The sequence below is a fragment of the Monodon monoceros genome, unplaced genomic scaffold (assembly GCF_005190385.1).
Source record: "Monodon monoceros isolate NGI ecotype Baffin Bay Population unplaced genomic scaffold, NGI_Narwhal_1 Super_Scaffold_2, whole genome shotgun sequence".
In the NCBI taxonomy this organism is placed as follows: domain Eukaryota; kingdom Metazoa; phylum Chordata; class Mammalia; order Artiodactyla; family Monodontidae; genus Monodon; species Monodon monoceros.
Genome location: NW_021703776.1, coordinates 86,783,420 through 86,794,848, shown reverse-complemented (window position 1 = coordinate 86,794,848; position 11,429 = coordinate 86,783,420). Strand labels below are relative to the sequence as shown.

At 41.7% G+C, this 11,429-nt stretch overlaps 1 long non-coding RNA gene across 1 annotated transcript in view; it reads left to right on the top strand.

The window, feature by feature from the left end:
• The window catches only part of LOC114901529, a 55,239-nt gene that overhangs the window by 9,132 nt on the left and 34,678 nt on the right, over positions 1–11,429 (top strand). Inside the window, exon 3 of the long non-coding RNA XR_003795217.1 lies at positions 8,149–8,272. This is a non-coding gene — a long non-coding RNA (uncharacterized LOC114901529). The remainder of the gene's footprint in view (positions 1–8,148; positions 8,273–11,429) is intronic.

Here is an 11,429-nt window from a genome sequence, read left to right as displayed (position 1 = left end):
GGAAGGAAGGAAGGAAGGAAGGAAGGAAGGAAGGAAGGAAGGAAGGAAGGAAGGAAGGAAGGGAGGAAGGAAGGGGAGAAAGGGACTCTTCTTGCCTTGTGATTGTTTCCACTGTGAAATGGGGTCTAGAAGAGGAGAGAGGAATAGCAGTGCATCAGTGCTGAAGGTTGCAATTCCAGGCTTAGTTGCGAGATGGCCAAATCGTGATCTAAGTCAGCTGCGACTAGTTGGGTAGTCAGCAATACAGAGGACATGACAGAGACTCATGGCATGGCACAGCATAGATTTCAGCCTGCAGGTAGGGGGGTCTTCTGTCTTTGTGTTCTCCCTTGTTTGTGAGTTGGCTTTGATTGACTCTTGAAGTGAACATTAACCTCTAGACTGTGGGTTATGACATAGCTCATTGGAGTCAATTGGCATGATATTTGCACCTATGAACGGAAAATCTTCAGACTCCATTAATGTTTGTTAAATTATCTACTTCAATATCAGGTAACATATGCATGTCTCATAAACCCACTGTGGCCACTGGGTTTTAGTAAAATCTCGTGAATCCACATAGGGGCATCTTACCGTCCCAGCACATAATGATGACATGGCAATGCAAGTATTATTGAATTAGTAAATTCTTTGTGACTCACAGAATACAGAAAGGTGTGTGATCCCTCCTAATATTTCTTCTAGAACCACTTAAACTGTGAACCAGTGAGAACGGAGATCTTTATTGGACAACTGGGGTTAGGAAGGTGTATCAGCTGTTTCTTCGTCAAATATGAGCTCGTTATAACAACAGCCATTTATTTGCTCATGATTTTGTGGGTTGGCAACTTGGGCTGAAATCCGTCAGCAATCCCGTCTCTGCTCCACGTGGTGTCAGCTGGGCTCACTCACGTGTTCAGCTTCATTTGGCTGCGGGCAGCCAGCGATGACGGCCGAGACCCCCCTCCACACATCCGTCATCCTCCAGGAGGCTAACTTGCACTTGTTCACGAGACAGCAGCATTTTAGGACCTATTCTTAGAACATCTGCCGTGTTAATTCCACCACATTCTATCAGTCAAAGCAGGTCACGGGGCCAACACAGATTCAAGATGTGGGAAAACAAACTCCACTGCTTGTTGAGAGTTGTTACAGAGAATTTGTGGCTAGTTTTGATCAACGCCAGGAGATTTAGTAAGAGCTTTGATTAGGTACTTTCCAGCTTCATGGTTTTATACTTTTAAGAAACTGAAGTTCTCTTTTATCTGGTCTGAGGAATATGTATTTATAATAAGTTTTACTTTGTGTAAAATAAATACAAGTTAAGAGAAAATTATTTTATAGAAGAATGAGTGAGGGGCAGTGACCATTTTTCACCCTCTGTAATATTCCCACATCAGTGTATCCAAGAGGGAGAGGAAGCAGCAACTCATGTGTCTGTTAGAAACAAGGAGGAAAGGAACAGTTCCAAGAATGGTGAGACACAACTTTCTGGGCAGAGGAATAGTATAAGCCAAGGTCCTGCGGTGAGAGACCCTGAAATTCATCAGAGGAAGCCAGTGTGTGGACGCTCCCAGAGCAGAGCTAAGGATGAAGCCAGAGAAGTATAAAGAAACCAGATGGTGCAGAGCCACGAAGTCATGTTCACAGAGGTAGATTTATGATGAAACTTAAGTTTCAGTTGCTCTTATCTTTTTTCTCAATAGATATTTTTATTTATTATTTTTTCAGATTTATTGAGGTATAATTGACAAGCACAATTATAAGATATTTAAACTGTACAACATGACAGTTTGATATATGTATACATTGTGAAAGGAGTCTGCTCATTGAGTTAGTTAACATATCCATCATTTCACATATTTACACTTTGTGTGTATGTGTGTGTGTGTGAGAGAGAGAGAAAGAACATTTAAGTTCTATTCTCTTAGCAAATTTCAATTATACAACAGTGTTATCAACTATAGTCACCACGTTATACATTAGATCATCAGACTCTATTCATCTTTTTTTTCACTCAATGAATGTTTATTGTTATTTTTAAGTAAGCTAAAAATGCTTGTGATAAATGCTAAATTGGAAATGCACAGGTTTCTGGGATAGACAATTCTGGGGCAAAGAGCTGTTACATATCACGTAAACCTACAGATATTTTTAATTGGAGGAATTTTAAAAAAATTACTATCAATTCAAAAGAGAGCAACAAAGACCAAAGAGAAAAAATGGAACTAATAGAAAACAAAAAATAAGATGATGAAAATAAAACCAAAATAGCATTATTAAAATAATCATGACTGGTCTAAAAAACTCAGATATATCATGTTTAAAAGTGCCAACCCTGGAACATAAGACTGTATATACAAAGGTTCTAAATAAAAGTATAGGAAAATATATATCAGAACAAAGCATACAAAGGAATGAGCTAAAGTCTTTCACAAGGATGCAATAATCAAAATCCAGAATATGGGGAGGTGTATAGGAAAAACAAGACAGTTTTCAATAAATAAAATCCATGGAAAAAAAGAGAGAAGTTGGGAGCAGACCTCTTAGATTAAAAGAGACATGAGAGATATATTAAGCTATTGCAGTAAAAGGATCTTGTTTGAATTTAAGTTCAAACTAAGCATTTTGAAAGATGAGACAATAAGTGATATTTGAACAATGATGGATATTTGATGATATTAAGAAATTCAGACCTTATTCATCTTATAACTGAAAATTTGTACCCTTTTAATAACTTCTTCCTAATTCCCCCACCCCCCCCAGTCTCTGGCAACCACCATTCTATTCTGTTTCTATGAGTTTGGCTTTTCTCATAGATTCCATATATAAGCGATACCATGCAGTATTTGTCTTTCTCTGTCTTATTTCACTTAGCATAATGCCCTCAAGATCCACCCTTGTTGTTGCAAATGGCTGGATTTCCTTCTTTTTAAAGCTGAATGGTGTTCCATTTCATGTATGTACCACATCTTTATCCGCTCATCTGTTGACACACACTTAGGTTGTTTCCATAAGTTGGCTATTGTGAATAATGCTGCAATCAACATGGGAGTACAGATATATTTTTGAGAGCCTGTTTCCATTTTCTTTGGATATATACCTAGAAGTGAGATTGCTGGATTATATGATAGTTCTAGTTTTAATTTTTGAGGCGCCTCCATTTCCTTTTCTATTTGGCTGAACCTATTTACATTCCCACCAACAGTGTACAAGGGTTCCCTTTCCTCCACATGCTCACGTTGTGTCCTGTCTTCTTGATGATAGCCATGGTCTCTTTATCTTTGAGTTTTGATAGGTTAATTATAATATGTCTTAGAGAAGGTCATTTTGCATTGAGATAAGGGGTGATTTATTAGCTTCCTGAACTTGGATGTTCATGTTTCTCCTCAGGGTGGGGAAGTTCTTCAGCAATTATTTCTTGAAATAAACTTTCTGCTTCCTTCTCCCTCTCTTCTCCTTCTGGAAATCTGATTATTCTGATATTTGTATGTTTCATTGAGTCCCATAGGTCATGTAGGATTTCTTCACTCTTTTTCATTCACCCTTTGTTCCTCTCTGGGTTATTTCAAAGTTCCTGTTCTCTAGGTAACTTACTCTGTCTTCCTTTTGATCTACTCTATTGCATTTTTCATTTCACTCATTGAACTCTTCAGCTCCAGAATTTCTGTTTGGTTCTTTTTTTATGATATATATCTCTTAGTTAAATTTCTCAGTTTGTTCATATATTTTTATCCTGACATCACTGAATTGTCTTTCTGTTTCTTGTAGCTCATTTACTTTGTCAGAACAGCTATTTTTAATTCTTTAACAGCTAGATCACAAGATTTTGTGCCTTTGAGCTCGGTTATTGGAGGATTATTGTTATTTTTTGGTGCAACGTTTCCTTGATTCATCGTGTTCCTTATAGCTTTGCATTGCTGCTTTTGCGCTTGAAGTAGCAGACTTCTCCTCAGAGCTTTACTAGTTGCCTTCAGATGGGGTGTATTTTTCATTGGGGCTATTACATCTGAGGTTTTCTGTCTGCCTTGATATGTATCTACCTGCGTCACACATCTTGCTTTCTTTTGTGGCAGGATTCTTAAGCTTTTCTGTCTTCTCTGGTTCTTAAAACTCACCTGGCTGGCTGCTGAAACCTCTCTTGTTTCCAGAAGGTGGCGCTATAGCCCAAGTTTGTGGCTTCTCCCTTGCCCACGGATCCTGGTCTGTTTTTCTGATGGCACTGCTTTTACCAGACTCTCTCGCCACCACACTCAGAACCAAGCCAGCAACAGAGTGAGGGGAGGTGTGTGTTTAGTCTTGGGGCCTTGGGGGTGCCTGTGGCTGGTGGAGAGATCCTCAGGGGAGGTGCTCCCAGTGGCTTGTGGGCGAGCTTCCTGCTGGAGTCCTGAGCTCAGTCAGCAGCAATTGCATCCCTTAAATGGCCTTTGATGTTTTCATCTGCCCCTTTCCTGATCTCCTCCCTCCCACCCACCATGGAGGTCCTGCCTGTGTGCACTGGGCGCTTCTGGAGAGAAATGGGTTTCTCCAGCTGTGTTCCTCACAGCTGGGGGTAGCTGGGCACTCACTCACTACTCCCCTTTCCCCGTGGGAGAGGTCCCCGAGGGATAGCTCAGCCCCTCACTGTGTTGTCCTGGGGGGAAAAGCAGCACTGGCCAAGTTCCTCTTACCCTCGCCACTGTGTGCAAACTCATATATATTTTTTTCTAACAGCATGCTGGAATCTCCTCTTGGGAAGTCTGGACTTCAACAAATTCTCTCTCATCTTTGGGTATTTTCCCAAGTCAGCACTCTCCAGGTCTTCCCTGGCCACAGCCAAGAGCGTTTGGGGCAGGATTGCTGGCTCCCCTGGTCCCATGGCCCTTACTGAGGTCTGTGTATTACCAGATGCACAGGTGGGCAGACTCCTTTTGGGTCCCTTGGTGTATAGTGCTGGATCCCACAACTCCCACAAGGCATTTTCATTCATGGATGGATGCCTAATTAGGTGCTTTAAAAAGGGACAGAAAGGGAGGGACATCCTATGCTGACATAAGAATTTTAAAAAGATGCCCACACATTATGTAAGTCAGAGAAAACGTTCAGTTCTCAGTTTTACCGATTTATCTCAACCTTTTTATTTGGGACTTTAAAATATTTAAAAGAAGAATAGAATAATGTTGAAACAAGGTTGTAGAATTTCTTTGCAAACTTTAGAGTAAATTTTAGTCAGGAACTACATCGACTTTTCTTGTTTTTATGACTGTAAATGCTTTTTATAGATCAACTGACTGATTCCCTCTCAACCTCCTTTCCATTGAAACTGTACCACTATGTCCATGTTCACCTGGATCCCTGAAATAGCTCCTAACTGGTCTCCATGGACCTATTCTTGGTTCTCTCAGAGCAGTAGTTCTCAGCAGAGTGGGCCCAGCCCAGTATCAGCATCACCTAGTATCTTAGTCAGGCTGCCATAACAAAGTACCACAGACTGGGTGGCTTAAACAACAGAAGTTTATTTCTCACAATTCAAGAGCCTAGAAGCCCAAGATCAAGGTACCAGCATGGTTGGGCTCTGATAAGGGCTTGCTTCCTGACTTGTAGACAGCTGCCTTCTCACTGTGTCCTTACATGGCACAGAAAGTGAAAGAGATGTCTCTTCTTATAAGGGCACTAATCCCCTCATGTGGACCCCACCTTCATGACCTCACTGAAACCTAATTACCTCCCAAAGGCCCCATGTCCTAATGCCACCACACTGGGGGTTAGGGCTTCAACATACAAATTTGTGAGGGACACAATTCAGTCTGTAGTACCTAGAACTTGTTAGAAATGCAAATTCTCAGGCCTCGCCCCAAACCTACTGATTCAGAAACACTGGAGGTGGGGCCCAGCAATCTGTGTTTTCCCTAGGTCGTTCTGATTCATGCTAAAGCTTGAGAACGACTGTTACAAACCATTCTCTTCACTATACCTTTTTAACAATGAAAATGGATCATGTTACCCCCTGCTTAAAAATGCATCAAGGAGTTCCCACTGCACTCACAGTGAAATACAGACTTCCAATAGAGCCTTCAAGGCCTCTGCACTTTGTCCCTTTACTGCCTTTCCTCCCACATCTTGTGACTCTCTCCCTTGGCTTATCATGTGTCCCACTTGCAGGCTTCCTCGCTGTTCCTTAAAGATTCCAAGTTCTTTCCTGTCCTAGGGGTAAAGAAAAAAATGTTGCCTGCCATTCCAGTACTACAAAGATCAAACCATTAGCCCCTTCAGTCGCCTTCAGGGGAATTCAGGATGGAGAAAAACGGGAAGCATTCTGTGCTTTGAATATACCGGCCCCTAGGTAGTTAAGATACATATCTAAGGAAAAATGTCCAATGACCCCAGAGTCTTACATTTCCCCGTACATAGAAAAGCACTAAAATCATTAACTTGAGATGTCTGTTCTCTATGATTAGCAGTCATCTTTTGATGCCGGACTACATTTTTTTTCCAAGCAGAAAAGAGTTCAGAGACATCCTGGCTCCTCTCTTACCTCTTTGGAGCAGTTCCTCAGAGCTCTCTGAGTGGTTCTCTCCCAGGCTATAGTCCTCAGTGAGCTCCGTGAATAAAATTTAACTCATAACTTTTACATTGTGTGTTTTTCGTTTAGTCAACACAGGGCACAGGCAGTTGCTTTTCCCTCTGCCTGAAATCTTCTTGTCTGGCTCTTAGCAGAGCTGACTGCTCTCTGCCTGTCTTGGCAAAATTGTCTCCTGAACTGATGCTTCCTTCCTTGACCAACCCACGTAAAGTGGCATGATTACCCTCTCCCCCCCCAACTAGTCTCTACCATCAGGTTTATTTCTCACGTCATCTCATTACAATCTGAATTAGTGTGTTTACTTCTTGTTTCTTTCTCCCATCACAAGAATGTAAACTCCACGTGGAAGAAATCTTATCCGTCTTGTTCGCCACCATCACTGCCTGGGAGAGTACCTGGTACATAGCAGGTGTTCAGTACATACTTCGTGTATGAATGAATGAATGAACGATTGTGGCTGGTGAATGTCTTGGTCTTCAAGGGAGTGGGCTACACAGCCTGCTATATTGCTTCAAAGTTTTGAGTCAGTGCAATTTTTAAAAAATAGCCAACCACTCTGTCTTCCTGCTGCTTTACTCTGTATCTGTTATTTATCATTTTTTTCCGTGATCAGTGGGAACTATTTACCCTCTGAAGCTGGTGCTCCCATTTCTTCTCTGTATGCAGCTGCCACCACCCAGCATGGCTGATAGTGGAAAGTTCCCAGAAGATAAATTTGGTATAAAAGGTGAAGGAAGGAATATCCAAGAAAGAGCAAATAAAAAACTAAATGAATGAATGGATTGTAGAACATCCAAACCAATAGAAAGAAACCATCAGGATTAAAGGAAACTTTTTTAATAGGGAGAAAGTCAGCAAAGCATGACAAAAATAAAATAAGGTTAGATAATAGAAATTTGAAAAGACATTACAATAATATGAATACGTTTAAGTTACCTATTAAAAGTCAAAGAAAACTGTCATCTTTATATGGGCAGGGACACTGTCTTATTCGCAATTTATTATTACATAGAATAACCCTTGTTGAGCACTTACAATTCTTCTGGAATTGTGCTAATGCTTGTAAAACAATTCATCTGTACAATAATCCTCTGGTATCTTTTAAGGATTATGCATGATAAATATTTATTGAATTAATATGATTAATTCAGTACATGATCAAAGCCTATCAAACTGGGTTAGAAAGCTAAATCTATGCAACATGTTCTTAAGAGATAAATAAGGATGAATTACAATAGCGAAAGAGCAACACCTCCCACTAGATTAATAAGGAAAACAACAAGGAAGTCACAAATACTTCTCCCCAAAAATAAAAATCACCACAGATATAGGGGAAATTTTAAATTTTTTTGAAATTATTTTACATAATTCCATACAAATAAATTTTAAATTGTGAAATATTTTTATGTATAAGTTGCTAAAGTGTACTAAAAAAAGTAGAAAATCTAAACCTATAACTAACTATGGAGAAGATGAGAAATTTGTCAAAGAGCAGTATCTCTTTCCCTCCCACCCCCTAAAAAATTACAGGTCCAAATGGATTTAGAGGTCAATTCCCTTCTAACCTTTAACAAACAAATAATTCCTCTATGTTTTGATTTTACCAGAGAAAGAAGAAACGCTTCACAGTTTCTCTTATGAATTCATCATGACACTGTTACCAAAACTTCACAAAGATAGTTCACCAAAAGAAAACTACAGGCTCTGTGGCAACATGGATGGACCTTGAAGGTATGACGCTCAGTGAAGTAAGTCAGACAGAGAAAGACAAATACTGTATGATCTCACTTATGTGTGCACTCTAAAAAAACCCCAAAAAACAAAACTCATAGAAAAATAGATCAGATTTTTGGTTGCTAGAGGCAGAGGGTTGGTGTCGGGGGAACTGGTAAAGGGGGTCAAAAGGTACAGACTTCCAGTTATCAGATAAATAAATCCTGGGGATGTAATGTACAGCACCATAACTATAGCTAACATTGCTATATGGTATATTTGAAAGTTGCTAAGAGAGTAGATCCTAAAAGGTCTCATCACAAGGAAAAAATTTTTTTTAGTATATGCAAGGTGATGGATGTTAACTAAACTTATTGCAATAATCATTCCATAAGATATACGTATGTCCAGCTATCATGTTGCACACCTTAAACTTTGCATTGTATGTCAGTTACATCTCAGTAAAACTGGAAGGAAAAGAAAAAACTACAAGCCAATACACATATGGGTATTGGTGTAAAAATATAGAATTTTAACGATGTTAAAATATAGAATCTAACAACACTTTTTCAAAAATCTACCTTACGATCAAAAGGAGTCCCATTCTTAGATCATGTTTTAATAGGTTAAAGGAGAGAAAAACAGTATGATCTGGTGGCTGGGAGTGGAGGGGCCAGGAAGAGTGACAGGGTTCCAGCACAAGGCTCCTACAGCTCTCAGAGGACACTGAAGGATTAAGTAGGGAGGAGGCCAAACCTTCTCTCAGACTGGCTGCAGCCTGAAGAATTAGGGAACAACTCCAGCCTGGAAGAAGCAAGATAACTCCATGCCCCGGTGCTAGTGGCCCATGGCTTTTAGTATATTCCATAAAAACCCTGCCACCCTGATAGTGTTAACACAGGAGGTGGGGCAAGATGGTCAGAGGGCAGAGGGTGCCTCGATAGCTGTAGAATGATGGCTGGAGAAGACCCAGGTGGGAGAAATGGAGCAGACAGAGAAACAGGATGTTACTATCAGGCTGCTCCCCCTCCCCCAACACTTTTGGTAATGATCAAACATTTCCTTTGCTGAGTATCTGAGTTCAATTAAGGGAAGTCTCCTCTTAAATAAATTAAGTAGAGCACTTGACACAAAGGCCACCCCTTCCAAGATGTCAGTCCTCTTGCCCCCTTTACAAATAATTATCGCCTTGTAATAGTGCAGAAGTACAGATGTCTGGGTGTTAGAGCTTTCTATAACCATCACTGGTCTCGTGGTTCAGGCATTTCTTCTGTTCCTGCCCCCATCTCTTCCTGCCAGCCTTCAGATGATATAATTTCATGATAAACTCCCATTGAAATCTGGCTCCACTGTTTCGACTTCAGAAGAAAGGTCGCTTGATCAAAACTATAAGCAATCTACAAGGCCAACAGCAAGCATGCATGTTCCTTCGTACTCCCCACTGCCCCTGGCCCTCCTCCCTCAGTCTCTCACTTCCTGTCCTTTCCTGCTCACCTAGCGAAAGATGGAACAGGCACACAGGTGATGGTGCTGCCATTCTCATCAATTCACTTTTTGCCCAACATTTATTAAGCCACTAGTGTCCACCATGGGCCAGCCACTCAATGCCAGGCTGCAGTCCCAGCCCTCCCGGAGGTCGTGGTTCCCCACACAGGTAGTGGAGGGGGATGAAGGGCTCGGGCCCATCCCTCCGCACAGGCCACAGCATGGCTTTGGCCCCTCAAGGGCTGGGGGCCACCAAGAGCAGAGCTGTGGCGTCAGGACAGTGTTCTCACAGAACAAGGCAGGTAGCCTGGACAGGCCAGGGAGGCCAGGGCAGGAGGCCGAGGGCCCCCAGGTGCCTGAGCAGGCCCAGGCTCAGGCTGGTGAGCCTTGAAGTTTAGCCTACGTGACTTAGTGCACTCTAAGAGAAAGCATGGCTTTAAGCTGTTGTTTTGTTCAGAATCTCAAAAACAGGTATTCTTTATAGATGGTTCAGGGACAATCTTAAGGTCAGAAGAAAATAAGGGAAAAGGCTGTATTTAGGGAAGATTAGACGGCTCCACGGGACAGGGATCAGCCGTGGGGTTTTGATGGTGATGGTCCTGAGGGCAGGAGTGGGGCCTGGACCCGAGGAAGAGCAGCTGATAAGGACATTTCCAAGGGCCATCCCCACGAGCTCGCCAGCTCTCCAGCTCTTCTCACTCGCCAGGATCAAAGACAGACAAGTGCACTTTTTTGTGTTCGTTTTTTTTCTCTCACAGTTTCGTCCTTACCTCATTCCTCCACTTTGCTCAGAGTTTCTGACCCACTTGACATATAAGGCTGAAGTCCAATAATCAAAGAATCTTCCCTCCTTTCCAACATTCTGCTCAGAAACAAAGTACAAGCAGCAGCGGATGCAAAGCCCTCTTACAACATTTTCCACAAACACCAACCCTGACCTTGGCTCAGGCCACAGTACATGAGCACACTGAAGGGAAATTTGTTGGCTGTCCCATTCTGTAATAACAAGAAATAACTGAAAACTTTATGAACCAAAGCAGAGTATGCTTGCTGACAGGTTTCTTGAAGACCTCATCAGCAGAGCTGGTGAGCTTTGCCCTCTCTCCTGTGAGAAGAGAGCAATGGTGGGTTTATCCAGCAATAAATTCATGCTGATCTACTAGAGTTTTTGTTCAGCTCCCTCTCTGCCTTTCCCTGACCGGCAGGAACACAGGCAGCAGCCTCATCAGATCTGGCAGCAGGCACTTAGTCTGCGCCACAGATGGACTGGTCCAGCCTCTGCCACCACAATCTTCTCCCCTTCAGTTGTCCCCATTCACTCCGATATGCAAATGTGTAGAATGGTCATGTTCTATCTCCCTGCCTCCTTCCTCATGTTCAAATATAGTTCTAGTATTTTGAGTCTTTCTTTAAAGTGTTTCCTATCTCAATCCATACCTTTCTGTTCCACAGAAACAGAACCATATAGAATCACCCAAAACCACTGTCATTGCCCTTTGCTTCTCTCTGGACCTCTCTTCCTCCCGCTGCCATTAGATTATTAGAGAGTTGCCAAAAGCATGTCCCAGGGCATAGATGTTGTGTGAAAAAAAAAAAAAAGGATGTATTCAAAAGTTTTTGGAAAATTCAGGGTTAAACAAGTGTAAACAGGTCACTTTTGCACAGGACTTGTCAGAGCCTTTAATGCATT